Below are 15,511 nucleotides of genomic sequence, written 5' to 3' on the forward strand. Positions count from 1 at the left end.
GTTCTGCAGGAAGTAGTGTATTCCTTCCAGTCTGACACAGTGCTCTCTGCTGCCACTTCTGTCCATGTCAGGAACAGTCTAGAAAAGCAGCAAATCCCCATAGGAAACCTCTCCTGCTCTCGACAGTTCCTGACATGGACAGGGGTGGCAGCAGAGAGCACTGTGTCAGACTGGAAAGAATACACCACTTCCTGTAAAACATACAGCAGCTGATAAGTACCGGAAGACTGGAGATTTTTTAATCTCTGGCACCAGTTGATATTAAAGAAAAAAATGTTCAAATTTAATATGCTTGGCTGCTCCCTGTTGTCTGCAGCCCCCTCCCCTTCCACACATTCACATTTGATGTTCAGCCAAACAATTATATAAATTATAGGGTATCAGTAACTATTAAGTAAACCAGGGCTCATCCATGGAGCTCAGCCAGCATGGGACACATCCAGGGAAAGGAGAGCTAACTGAGCCGTATAAAATTGAGAGGCAACCAATGAGATCTGCGCTTCTTGCAATTGGCCCGTCTAAGAGGATGATTTGGAGAAATCTAACTACAATTTTGAAAGTAAACCCCAAAAAATCCAGCATCAAACTGGGAAGAAAAAGCAAATGGCCAACATAGGCTGCCAGGTATGCGAGACAGGCCCGATTGGTTATGAAAGAGCTTCCTTGGCTACTAGACCTACAAAACAAACCAGGTCCGTTTACAGGGACAAAGTCATCAGACAACAAACTTTTGTTTCAATTGGGTTCTTAAGTTAAAAATTTATTTTAAAGAATTTTTGCCAATTTTTTTTTGTTTGTTCTAAGCTCTCATTCCACTGTCTATATCACAGGTGTCAAACTCAGGCCCTCCAGCTGTTACAAAACTACAACTCCCATCATGCCTGGACAGCCAAAGCTTTAGCTTTGGCTGTCCAGGCATGATGGGAGTTGTAGTTTTGCAACAGCTGGTGAGCCTGAGTTTGACATCCCTGGTATATTATAAAATAATTATAAGATTTAGCACTTTTTTATATTCTTACCACTAAGCTGAGGCCGCTGTAAAGTGATCTGTACAGTGAAGATGGACATTAGTGGATAGAAAAGAAAAGAGAGAAAGCTCGCAGCTCAGCCTCCCACCTCCCTGTGGAATAATCTATGTAAAAGTCACAGAGAAGGCCCAGACAGCTTTCCCTTTCAAATCAATGGGACGGGTCCAATGCACCGTTGTCCGTGGGGCTTGCTCAAAAAAGCATACCTCTAAATGGTGTTAAAAACAACTCTAAAAAATCCTATTAAAAACACAAAAAAGTTTATAAAAAATTTTTACAAAATCAATTAGAAAAAACATGTTTCAGTATATGTCCATAATAAGTAAAAAAAATAAAATAAATCTAGGTAATGACTTACCCTTAAAGGGATACTCTGGAGGAGCAACATATATTTTTAAATCAGCTGGTGTTAGAAAGTTATACAGATTTGTAAATTACTTCTATTTAGAAATATCTAGTCTTCCAGTACTTACCAGCTGCTGTATGTCCTGCAGGACGTGGTGTATTCTCTCCAGTCTGACAGTGCTCTCTGCTGCCACCTCTGTCCATGTCAGGATCTGCCCAGAGCAGGAGAGGTTTTCTATAGGGATTTGCTGCTGCTCTGGACAGTTCCTGACATGGACAGAGGTGGCAGCAGAGAGCACTGTGTCAGACTGGAGAGAATACACCACTTCCTGCAGGACATACAGCAGCTGATAAGTAATGGAAGAATGGAATTTTTTTAATAGAAGTCATTTACAAATCTATACAAAGTATTGACACCAAGGGAATTTAACACAATTATCTCCAGGGTACCCCTTTAAATATCTATTTCACTCAGTATTCTTGCAGGAACAGACTAGGAAACAATGGTGTTTGGGGCATAAAAGTAAATAGCCGCTGTCCTCTATGACCCTTCAGGTGTGTATAACCTTTATAGAGAGAAGGCAGAGAAGTAAACAGGTGACACAGACTCCTTCCCTGGTGACTGGGCCTGTCCGGGAGGAGATGGAATCTGGTCGGAATGCCTTCCTGTTGAGATGTTCATTCTCATTAGGTTTGTGTAACAACAGGGAAAGTATGTCAGACTATATGGAAATGGATACTCGCAGTGTTGTCAAAACACCAGCGTGAGTCACATGTACAGAAGGACGGAGATACGCCACACCACATGGCCTTCCAGGGTACTTCTCAAAGCCTACAACACCCAGCCAAAGAGGAGTATAGATCGAGGCCAGGGATGTCAAAGTGCGGCTCTAAAGCTCTTTCATAACTACGATTCCCATCATGCCAAAGTTTTGGCTGTCCAGGAATGATGGGAATTGTAGTTTTTATTTTTAATCCGAAAGTTGCATTTCAAGATCTCTGCTTCCAGTCATCAAAAGGAACTTTAATAGTTTCCTTCCAGTAGATAAGAACCTGTCCTGGTCATGTGATGAGGGTGACACACAGCTGCAGGGCTACATGACCAAGATAGATTCTTATCCTTAAAGGGGTGATCCAGTGCTACAAAAACATGGCCACTTTCCCCCTCTCTTGTTTGCAGATTGGGTGGGGTTTGGAACTCAGTTCCATTGAAGTAAATGGAGCTTAACTGCAAACCACACCTGACCTGGAGGCAAGAGAGGGGGAAAGTGGCCATGTTTTTGTAGCGCTGGATAACCCCTTTAATGGGGACAGGTTACCAATCAATGATGTATTGTTTACATCAAGTTTTTATGTAAAACATATTTCTAAAGAATTTTTAGCAATTTCCCCCACCCTCTTAATTTCCAGTTTTCTATATTACTTATCAGCTGCTGTATGTCCTGCTGTATTTGTGTTAATCTGACACAGTACTCTCTGCTGCCACCTCTGTCCAGAGCAGGAGAGGTTTTCTATAGTGATTTGCTGCTGCTCTGGACAGTTCCTGACATGGACAGAGGTGGCAGCAGAGAGCACTGTGTCAGACTGGAGAGAATACACCACTTCCTGCAGGACATACAGCGGCTGATAAGTAGTGGAAAACTAGAGATATTTTTAATAGAAGTAAATTACAAATCTCTGGCACTTGCAAGGACCAGTGGATCTGAAAGAAAAGCTAGAAGGATCCTAAAAAGGGCTAAGAAAAAAGTAAACTTCTTATGCAAATTAATAACGTGAACCCAATAGCAATGTGGAAGTGATACAAGTATATACGCCGTACGCCTTGCTGATACTTGCTCTAATATATCTCTATATTAATAGTAACCATAAAGCTGGTCTTCACTTTCTATACAACGTCCTCAGCCGCAGATCTCTTCCTGTGGAGCGCTGTTGTGGTTATTAAAAGCCATAAAGCAAAGTCATCTCTGCCAGCACGGAGAACCAGAAAATCCAGAGGCGCGGGTGTGACAACAGGACACTCATGGGCACTGCCATCCCGCTCCTGGCATGTTAATTGAAGGTGAACAATGCCCTTGAAGCACAACGTGACTCCGGGTCCCATGCGTGGACGGTGTAATCGGTGCTAGAGCAGAGGAACGTGATGGTGATCTAGAACACAAACTATACACACAGTCCATGATGTCATATGTTAGAACAGGGAGAAGGAAGTGGCGACCTTTCAGCTATTGCAAAACTACAACTCCCATCATGCCTGGACAGCCAAAGGCTGTCCAGGCATGATGGGAATTGTAGTTCTGCAATGTACCATGTGCAATGCTGTGCTCATGCATGGGAGAATGACGCAGATCACCATTATGGAGTAATACTATAGACACACTGGTCCCAGTCCTCCAGTTACTGGCAGAGACTTCAGATGGGACCGGAATGTCCTACAGGAAGGATGTGGACGTATAAAGAGGAAAGGAACAGAATCGTACAACCCCAGCAGACAATCCATTACGGCGAGGACAGAAAATCTGGAATTATTCTTCACAATTGTGTATTCTGCTATAAGAATGGTATAGTAACATGGACAGAATTGATCAGAGTAGCACATATGTAATATTAAAGGGAAACTCTTCAAAAATGTCAAATGAACTGGTGTCATTTATATAGATTTTCTCATATTTAAAAATGTCCAGTCTTCCAGTACTTATTAGCTGCTGTATGCCCTGCAGGAAGTGGTGTATTCTTTCCAGTCTGACACAGTGCTCTCTGCTGCCACCAACTGTCTCCTCCTGCTCTGGACAGTTCCTCACATGGACAGAGGTGGCAGCAGAGAGCACTGTGTCTGACTGGAAAGAATACGCCACTTGCTGCAGGACATACAGCCGCTGATAAGTACTGGAGATTTTTAAATGGAAGTAAATTACAAATCTGTATAACTTTTTGACACCAGTGGATGTGAAAAAAACATTTTCTTTCTGGAGTACCCCTTTAATCAACCCATAGTTACTCATTCTATCACCATTATTTCCTCTCTGCTACCAATACCGCACCATGTACCAAAACTAAGGATCGCAATCATCTCAGGTACAAAGTCTAAACAGATACATAGACAGCTGCACGTCTGCAAAAAGAATAAAAATCAATCAGCTATCTGTGTAGATACCAATAGCAATGTGACAGCGGAGCGCCGGGTCACGTCACAGACAAGTATAACTAAAGCAAAGAGCAAGATCCATGATAGACCCAGGATAGTAGTAAATATATAATAAAGGAATAAATTGTATCCACAAATAAAAAAATAAATAAATAAAAAAAGACAGAAAAACAAACATGTCCACAATCAGCATAATAGGATTAGGGGTGAGGCCGGGGTCAGGCATTACAGCAGATGAGGCTGATCTATGACTGATCCTCTTTATAAGGAGTAGGAGAAAAGTCACCACATAAAGTAAAGAGAACAGCAAATAGAGGAAAGTTTTTATAAGTCTTCTCTGTGGACAAACAATTTTTTTTGTCCCATAAAAAACAAAGCAGAGAGATGACCTAATCCCAGTAGCTGCAGGCAGCACAGGTAACGTGTCCTTTATACATTATAAATGATAGGATTTGGGCAGCACATAGAAACATAGAAGATTGTCCATCTAGTCGGCCCTTTTAGTATTTCCTTTCTTACCTTAGGATACATATATATATAAATACCAGGCAGGATTACATTCTGTAATTGTCGATTTACCAACCACATCTGCTGGAAGTTTGTTCCAAGTATCTACTACTCTTTCAGTAAAATAATATTTTCTCAAGTTGCTTATGATTTTTCCCCCAGATAACCTCTCACTGTGTCCTCTTGTTCTTCAGCTCAGTTTTTATTTACTAAAAACACTTCCCTCCTGACCCTTATTTAGTCCCCTTTAACATACTTAAAAGGTTTCAATCATGTCCCTCCTTTCCCTTCTTCCCCTGTAACATATATAAAGGTTTCCATCATGTCCTCCTTTCCCTTCTTTCTCCTGTAACATATATAAAGGTTTCCATCATGTCCCCCTTTCCCTTCTTCCTTCTGTAACATATATTAAGGTTTCCATCATGTCCTCCTTTCCCTTCTTCCCCCTGTAACATATATAAAGGTTTCCATCATGTCCCTCCTTTCCATTCTTCCCCCTGTAACATATATAAAGGTTTCCATCATGTCCTCCTTTCCCTTCTTTCTCCTGTAACATATATAAAGGTTTTCCTCATGTCTTCCCTTTCCCTTCTTCCTTCTGTAACATATATAAAGGTTTCCATCATGTCCTCCCTTTCCCTTCTTCCTTCTGTAACATATATTAAGGTTTCCATCATGTCCTCCTTTCCCTTCTTCCCCCAGTAACATATATAAAGGTTTCCATCATGTCCCTCCTTTCCCTTCTTCCCCCTGTAACATATATAAAGGTTTCCATCATGTCCCTCCTTTCCCTTCTTCCCCCTGTAACATATATAAAGGTTTCAATCATGTCCCCTCTACCTTCTTTCCTCCAGACTATACAGATTCAAATCCTTAAAGAGGATGTACTATCAGGTACATCCTCTTTAATTTGACCCACCGATAAAACGGCGCAGTCATGGCGAAGCCGGTGCCGCTGTGCGTTTTTCGATCCGCGGCCCGGTTCCCATATACGGCGCCATTCTATGCCTGGGTACTGGCCGGTGCTCAACCACTGGAGGGGGGCCCGCCCGCCCCCAGTGGGAGGGAATTCCCTCCCCTCTATGACACGGCTCCTTTAGAAACAATGGAGCAGTGTCATAGAGGGGAGGGAATTGGGGCCCCTCCAGTGGTTGAGCACCGGCCGGTACCCATGCATTCTATCGGTGGGTCAAATTAAAGAGAATGATGGTACATCCTCTTTAAGTCTTTCTTGGTATGGTTTATGCCTGACACCCTCCATCATTTTTGTAGCAGTCTTTTGACCTGTTCAATTTTATCAATGTCCTTTTTAGGTGAGATCTCCAGAGATATATACAATATATATATATATATATATATATATATATATATATATGCTGGGCTGTATGTGTATGTGTGTGTGTATATATATATATATATATATATATATATATATACACACACACACACATACACATACAGCCCAGCATATCATTATATATACAGCCCAGCATGCCATAATATATATACAGCCAACCATACAATTTGCTTTCCCCACCGCCTGGTTACACTGGTGACTCATTTTAAGGCTGTCAGAAATCACTACTCCTAAATCCTTCTCTTCTGAAGTCTTTTCAAACACAGTACTGCCGATGTGATACTCGGATATAGGATTCCTCCTCCCCAAGTGCATTATTTTACATTTGGAAACACTGAACTTGAATCTCCAATGTTTGGACCACGTATCTAGCGAAGCTAAATAATTTTCCATATTACTGACACCTCCAGGAATATCAACCCTATTGCACACTTTTGTGTTGTCAGCAAACAGACAAACTTTACCTACCAAACCTTCTCCTATGTCACTTACAAATATATTAAAAGGAATAGGACCCAGAACAGACCCTTGTGGCACACCACTTGTAACTAATCTCTGCTCGGAATATACACCATTAAAGGAGAAGTCTGGCAAAAGTTTTTATTTAAGTATTGTATTGCCCCCTAAAAGTTATAAAAATTACTGATATACACTTCTTAAGGGAAATGCTTTTTTTTTTTTCCCCTGCACTTACTACTGGTGCTTAACAAGGCTTCACTTCCTGGATAACATGATGATGTCACTTCCTGGATAACATGGTGACGCCACTTCCTGGATAACATGGTGACGCCACTTCCTGGATAACATGGTGACGCCACTTCCTGGATAACATGGTGATGTCACGACTCGACTCCCAGAGCTGTGCGGGCTTTGGCTGCTGGAGAGGATGATGGCAGAGGGACACAGGGCACTGGAGGGACACTGAGCATCCCTCTGCCATCATCCTCTCCAGCAGCCACAGCCGCACAGCACTGGGAGTCGGGTCGTGACATCACCATGTTATCCAGGAAGTGACATCATCATGTTATCCAGGAAGTGAAGCCTTGATGCAGTAGTAAGTGCAGAGAAAAAAAGCACTTTATAAGCATTTCCCGTAATAAGTGTATATTGGGGATTTGTATAACTTTTGGGGGGGGGGGGGGGGGGGGGGGAGAATACAATACTTAAAGAAAAAATTTTGCCGGACTTCTCCTTTAACTACAACCCCCTGACATCTATCCTTCGCCAACCACAAATCCACTGAACTATCCAGGGATTAAGTCTCTTGTATATAGTATGTAGTAGTAGTATTATATGATATTGTTCCTGAGGGCTCAGCTGTTTGCTCTCCGCATGTCTCTCAGAGACATCGGCCCCGGCCGCTCCTGTTACCAGGTCACCGCTCTTCACTCTCATCTTCCTAGCAGCCTCATAATGAGAGGAAATATCTCCCATCACTACCTGGTACAGAGAGCCGGTGGACAGCGGTACTGCCTGGAGAATATACTAGATATATATTTTAATAGTCATTATATATATTCGCACCCATGGCTGACACGAAAGCTTATTCAGCTACATTTAAAACCAACATCAGAAGTTAGTATATAATTTGGCCAAACCATATTGCCTCATGTACCACGTGCAGGTCTTCTGATACACAAAATACACAAATTACACATACACAAAATTCTGATGTTTTTTATGCAGCCGAGAGGCACTAGTGTCAGCCATAGGTGTGAGGTGCAGCACTCTTTTCTCTCCTGTATTGCATTTTGCTTTCTTTCTTTCTCTGTGTTTTTCACTCCTCCTGGTGAGACCCACATGACCGCAACCAGCAGGAGACACCTGAGTGCACATGCTTTTAATCCCTCCTGTCTTTTCCCATTCTATCTGCAGTAGCTATGGTGAGCGCAATACCTCATCCAGACTCGTGCTGTTTGGGGGTGACCTTCTCCGCCGGCGGTGCTGGCCGGGTTATGGCATAGCATTTTTGGGTCTGGTCCTGTGATATGGGGGTCGCAGGGCCGTTCCATGGCCTCCCTTCCCTGACTGTGCACACCTGCGGGGGTGGTGGTCACTGACCGGCACAGTGTGGACCCATGTGTATGAGATACCTGCACGCGGTACATGGGGCAGTGTGGCTTGATCAATTCATACACAAAATTCTGATGTTTTATGCAGCCGAGAGGCACTAGTATCAGCCACAGGTGTGAGGTGCAGCGCTCTTTTCTCTCCTGTATTGCGCATATATACATACATATATACATACACACATACACACTGTGTGTCATAATTGCTGACATGCACAAGCAATGATGGAGAAAGACTTTTCCCTGCACCCTCCTGGTACTATGCGGGCACCAGTCCCATATTATAGCAGGAGAACCCCTATCATACAGGGATAATTCAAATACTACTGTACAGACTTTAGAAGACAGATATTCCCCCCCCCCCCCCAATCACTCCTAAGACATTAAAGGGGTACTCCAGCCCTTTACCATTTTTTTACTCATTAATAAAGATGCTATTCCTACCTCGGCGCGCTCCCCCAGTGTCATCCTGCAGTGTCTTCTGCTCCTGCTGCCAGTTCTGACAAACTCGCCTTAGCCAGTCACTGACCGCGGCGCTGTCCTGTATCAGTCAGTGATTGGCTGAATGTGCTGTCACCACTGAGACGACCTGGAAGTAGTGGTAGGTATAGTGGAGGATATGGAAACCCCAGGGGAATGTGGTGTGGATAGCATCTTTATTATTTTCTATACAAGTGCAGCAATATATAAAGAATATTTTTTAAAGGGACAGATACTGCTTTAGTAGAGAGCTACTCGAAAAGTTACCATTTTGAAGGTTCGATGGCTTCCTTGCATTAAATCCTTTGAGGAAACATAACCGAGGGTCGGGTGCCGTACCATTGAACTCTATGGTATTGACAGCAGAATACAATGCTAGTCACATGCTCGACCACCTCTCATTTCAAATAAGAAGCATGTGACCTCCGAACACGTGATCAGGAGGAGTCCCCCGCCCCAGGGATCAGACATTTATGATCTATCAAGTTGACAAAGTTCAACGATGAGTCACAATATGAGCATTTCATCTACGTACCTGCCGCTGCACATTTCCTAAAAGACGCCCCGTCCTGACAAGGAAGATACCGGAAGGGACTAAAACTCTGCTGGTTTCATTCCTGTAACCCCCCCTCCACCTGTGAGCGAGAGGAAGGAGCGAGAGTCTGTGACACAAGTGAAACCTCGCTGCTGTCATGGCTATAACCCAGCAGCTCTCATGAGGTAAGCGCCGCAGATCACGCCCTGGAAAGACGATCTTATAGACCTCACGCAGGCTCCTGCCTGTTCACTCAACTATGTGGCACAAAACAACCGCTCCGGGCTAAAAGCTGCATTCTTGTCTTATAGAAGAGACCATCGGGTAACAAGGAAGGAAAAAAATGTCATTCATTCCAGCCGCAAACAAACATGACGGTCGTCAGACTATGCTACAATATGCAAAACTACAACTCCCATCATGCCTAACCACTGTGACCCCCCCCCCCCCCATTGGTAGTAGATTATATTCCAGGCTAAGGGCCCTATGACACAGGATGATAATCTTTCCGTGTGACCTCAGACGACCATCGAAAAATCGTTCACGTGTCGTTGATCGAAGTCTGGCTGGGCAACAAAAATTCAGTTCGGCAGGGGGGGGGGGGGGGACATAATAAATGGCGAATATTTATCGCTCCCAGCGCTGTACCGTCTCCTGCTCAAGGGGCACCCAGTGGCATCTTCCAGCTCTCAGTTGATGGATGCCCCACCCAGCAGGACACCCCATTAGCTGGGTCGGACATTCGCCATTCCCCAAATCCCCTACTAACCCCCCCCCCCCCCCCATGAACTCGGGTGAAAGTGCCTTCCGGCGGGGGTCACAGACTTTCCGATCATTCAGCATTTGATTACCGGGGGCTGAGGAAGTTGGATGCCGCCCTAGGGAGTCCTGGAAATATGCATACAACCTACGGCCTATGAATGTATCCATGTTTTTCAGGATTACCCTTGGGCGGCATCCAACTTCTTCAGCCACCGGTAACCAAATGCTGAATGATCGGACTCGAGCCCTGCTCTTCTCTAGTAATGATGACTACATGAGAAAGCAAAATAAAAAATAAATAAAAAAAATTTCTTTGAATCTCCATATAAGCCTTGAAGTGATCCGGGAGGTTAAAGGTCTCCACAGTCGTCCATCTACAGGGAGGATCAATACAGTCATCAGAACTGCTGCTTAGGCAAATCTCTTATATCATCCGGTACAGACGCTCCAAAGTTCAAAGTAATGAAAGCAATAAAACCCCCGAAACTGGTGCTGGGTCTGATCTAATGTTATCTGCCAATGCAACAGATCTGCAAATAACACACACAATTATTAAAAGGAAGCTACGCCACCACTTGATCTACATTTGTAGCTCAAGCTTTCTTTCTTTAAAAAAAAAAAAAAAAAAAAAAATTTAAAAAATAATTAATAATTTATATATATTAAAATATATATATATATATATATATATATATATATATATATATTAATAATAATAATGAAGATATTATTAATAAAAACAATAATAAATATTAATAAAAACAATAATAATAATAAACATTATTATATTAAATAATCACACAAATCTGATTTGCATGGGATGACTATTGAGGCGACAGGGCTGCCACCTTCTCCGCGCCTCTACACAATACTGTTACACCTTGTACAGTGAACTATATACAGTAACCCCGGCTTACAGTATGTACACAGTGTGACGGTATTCAGGAAAGTACACATACCAAAGGTCTAGTTATCTGCCTCCAAAATCTGCCCACAATCTCAGACACTGCGAGTTTGCATACATTTGCTACAAACCCAAGCCACAAAAGCAGCGAGACTGACAGGTTATGCAAAGTATTTGCACAAATTCAATAAAAAGGAAAAAATTATAAATAAAAAAAAAAAAAGAAAAGATATAGATATATATTATACTATAGATTTTCCAGAGCAACACTGCCCAGGACTCCCAATACAATATTTCTGATGCGTGTTCTTTTTCAAAGGCAAAATTTTCCTAGACAAACTCACCAGAAATCCACTTTCTGAGAATTTCAAGTCAAGGTGTCATAGGGTCATAAACGTTACCCTAAACCGGAGGGTCACTTTAATAAATATATTCCTAAATAGGTTACAAGTACGTTTCCCCCATTGCTCCTGCTGCATGCAGACAGAGCCTCCACCGTATTTGATCGCCGATAGCTGCACTATTTTACAGCCAATATTCTGCGTCCACTAGCCAATACATGATAACAATATACAGAGATGAATGAACTTGCCGAAAGTGTGAAACCGAACGTTCGGCATTTGATGGAGAAGTTGTATGCAGCGCCAGGAAGTCCTAAGAAACATGGATACGGCCTATGACTATATACATGATTTCCAGGCAATCCTTGGGCTGCGTCCAACTTCTGCAGTCAGCGGGCTACAAATGCTAAACGTTCGGGTTCGGACTTTTAGCAAGTTCAGTTATCTCTATGTATGTGCAAATCTGAATTTGCCTGTATTTTAATTTGGAATAAAGATATTTATTTTACTGAATTGCTGGATCATCTGTTTAGTATAATGTGCAAATCTGTGCCATATACACTGCACCACAGAGTCCTATTTAAATCGATGGGACATGGAATATTCTTGGGAAGAAAAAAAACCATTGACATATACTAAACTGCTGCTGGACAGCTCTAGTGGCAGCTCATCATCTATGAAAACAAAGGATGGGGCATGCTGATATCTAACGTGATGCCAGCGTTAGCATACCCCATACACCCATAAGATAGTCGCCAGTCCAGGTGCGTCTGGCTGCCTTTGCTCTTATGTGTACGGTCACAATAATAGGGACCACAGACTGGGGTTGTCATAGAGTGTTTGGCGGTGATATAATCTAGCAGGAACAGGTCGGATAGGAGTAGATAGAGGCGGTTACAGACAGATTCTGTTTTCATCTTGGTGATCAGAGGCAGCCGTACAGGGGGCCACTCAGTACAGGCCTCACAGGCCAACACAGGGGGTCGGTTTTATCTGTAAGGGGGAATAGACACTACATGGAATTGTTGCACTTTTTTTTTTTTTTTTTTGCTCACTGCACTGCTTCTTTAATGTAGATTGGATGTGGACTTTTTCCCATAAGAAATCTATCTAGTGTTACGGCTGCCCCTGTTACTGAACACAACGTACGGGTATGTTCACAGTGCATTTGTGTTTTATGTTACACAACAGGATACAAGAAAACAAATAATGCAAAATGCATCAAAACATGTTCTGCAGCCAAGGACACTACATAAACATATACTACACAGCAAAAAATAAACCTCATTATAAAATAGTCAATAAAACACAAAAACAAGTCAAAGAGAATTCAAAATAAACAGTAAAATAATGTACATAATAAAATACAAATTAACAGTTTTGTAATAATCACGGCCGTTGTAGCTACGTTGTGATTACTACCGAACTTATCTAGTGCTGGCACTGAGGGAATTGCAGCCGGAGTGTATACACATAGTATACACTCCAGATGGGATCCTATCAGTTTTCTGCAGCTGCTATTCACTGAAAACCCTGTCAGTTCACACAATGGAGCATGCGGCTCTGGCCGCACGCTCCATTGTGAGCAGCGGGGAATTCGGATGCGGGTGCACACTGATGCGTCGGCATCCGAATTCAGTGGCAGAAAAGATCATCCGGCCGGTACTGCAGTACCGGCCGGGATGATCATTTCTGCGGCCGTTCCGAGTGAGAACATAGCCTAACAAGGAACAAACCATCACCGCAGCCGCCATTCACCCAGGATTATACGCATTATGTATCTGAGCAGCCAACACAAACTAGGGCACCTACATGTATTGTTTATTGCACTGGAAAGTTGCAAATAAAAACTAATAAAAGAAATACATATTTTTTTTTTTTTACATTTTCACCTATTACTTACACTAAGGGTCCTATTATACGGAGCGATTTTTAAAGCTTAACGACTAACGATAAACGATCGCAAACGAGATTGTTTATGGTTAACCTGAAATCGTTCACCATATTACACAGAACGATGGTCGTTAGACACGATCGTTATTGCGATCGTTTATTCCTTCTGATCTAAGGAAAACAATGGGCAATTACACTGAACGATTAGTGAAAAAATGTGGAATTACAGCGAATGATTAACGATAATTTTAGGTTCAGATCTAAATCAACGATCAACGACATACGAACTATTTTTTTGATCGTTCCCTGCAATTAAACAGAACAATTATTGATTTTTCGCACGAAAATCGTACCGTGTAATAGGGCTCTAAGGGTGTGTTTACACAGAGAGATTTATCTGACAGATTTCTGAAGCCAAAGCCAGGAACAGACTATAAACAGATCATAAAGGAAAGACTGATATTTCTCCTCTTTTCAAATCCATTACAGGCTTTGGCTTCAATCTGTCAGATTAATCTGTCTGTGTAATACGGCCCTACGGCAGCGAGACAATTAGATTGCAGTACGGCACATGATGTAAGGGCCATATTCCACCGGACGATTATCGTTCGCATAATCGTTAACGATTAACGATCTCAAACGGCCGCTATTGCGAAAGACCTGAAAACGTTCACTCATTTCCATGGAACGATAATCGTTACTTATGATCGTATTTGCGATCGTTTTTTCTTCGCTATTGCGTTCGTATCTACTGCGAACGACGTCTTATTCAATGCGAACGTTTTGCGAACAAGCAACGATAAAAATAGGTCCAGGTCTCATAAAGCGATCAACGATTTCTCGTTCGGTCTATAATCGTTAACTGCATTTCAACCGAACGATTATCGTTTAGATTCAAACGGTTTAACGATAATCGTCCGGTGGATTAGGGCCCTAAGACTAGGTTCACACAGCTTTCACAACAAATTATTCTGCTACGTCTTTGCAGTCCGTTTAACGTATGGGGGGGAAAAAAACGGATGCAATTGTATGCAATCCATATGGGTCTGTTTTTCCATTTACTATATATATATATATATATATATATATATATATATATATATTCAAAATGGATTTTTTTTCCCACATACACAAAAACGCGGCCACCTTTTTTGTGTACATTAAAAGTAACCATTTGAACGTTAAACGCAGAGTGAACCGCGCCTAACAAATCACAATAATGATATAAAAAAAAAAAAGGGAAAGACATTGAACCGCTACATGGGAGGCGAATGGGAAATGACAAACAAACCCAGTCCTTTTAGGATTGCGAGGCTACTGTCATGAAGGGGTTAACCCTTGGGCTTTGACAGATACAGAATGATGGGCGTCAGCAGATTTGGGTGCGGAGGGGCCCCGATAGCTGATGGCGGCTTATTATCAGTGTCCACCGCCCGGGTGAGAGAAGAACCAGTACGATCACTGGTGTACATACGGATATACTGGGAATGGAAAGTTATACTGGTAAACTTCCATGTCACTATAGACAGGTAGACCTTCACTACACCAATGATATTCAACCTAAGACTCCTCTGCTGCTGCAAAACTACAACTCCCAGATAGGGTGAATTACTTTACGACTTGCTGCACTGTGTATCATCACCAGACTCCCAATATCCGAGGCCAATCCACCACTGCGTAGTACGACACCCAGCACCATAACAGCAGACACCACCACATGACAAGACGAAGCCACAACCAGATAACCACACGATAAAACGTCACCTCCGTGCCCAGCCACACTCACCAAGCCAGGGAATCCGCCTGACACAACACAGCCGGGGCCCGGAGGCGCTGTCAAGACGACACTCGCTTCACTCTCCTCTTCCGCCCCGGTGAAGATGGCAGCGGCCGGTGTAAAGGAGGAAACGACAATGATGTAATGCGCATGCGCAAGGGGCCGATACTCACAACACTAAAATGTCCAGGAGCAATAAAGCTTTTGTTGAAAAGAGGCGTGCGCGGCGTACAGTCCCGCGCATGCGGAGTCACGTCAGCTATTGAGCTTAATTATGTAAATAAAGTTTGTTCAGAAAATTAAAGGGGCAGGGGGGGGGGGGGGAGTTAAGAAATATGTCATAATAGTAAAATGGAAAGGAAACACTTAGG

General features: G+C 42.7%; 1 protein-coding gene across 2 annotated transcripts in view; it reads right to left on the minus strand.

The window, feature by feature from the left end:
* ITCH (itchy E3 ubiquitin protein ligase) overlaps nt 1-15,268 on the minus strand; it is a 43,648-nt gene extending 28,380 nt beyond the window's left edge. Inside the window, exon 1 of one of the 2 annotated variants that reach the window (XM_069953912.1) lies at nt 15,150-15,268. The gene's annotated coding sequence lies outside the window, so the exon portion shown is untranslated. Of the gene's footprint in view, nt 1-9,463; nt 9,564-15,149 lie in introns of those variants that run through there. The other variant, XM_069953913.1, reaches the window with a different exon arrangement.
* Nucleotides 15,269-15,511: the final 243 nt, after the last annotated feature.

Source organism: Dendropsophus ebraccatus, chromosome 14 (genome assembly GCF_027789765.1).
Source record: "Dendropsophus ebraccatus isolate aDenEbr1 chromosome 14, aDenEbr1.pat, whole genome shotgun sequence".
NCBI classification, from domain to species: domain Eukaryota; kingdom Metazoa; phylum Chordata; class Amphibia; order Anura; family Hylidae; genus Dendropsophus; species Dendropsophus ebraccatus.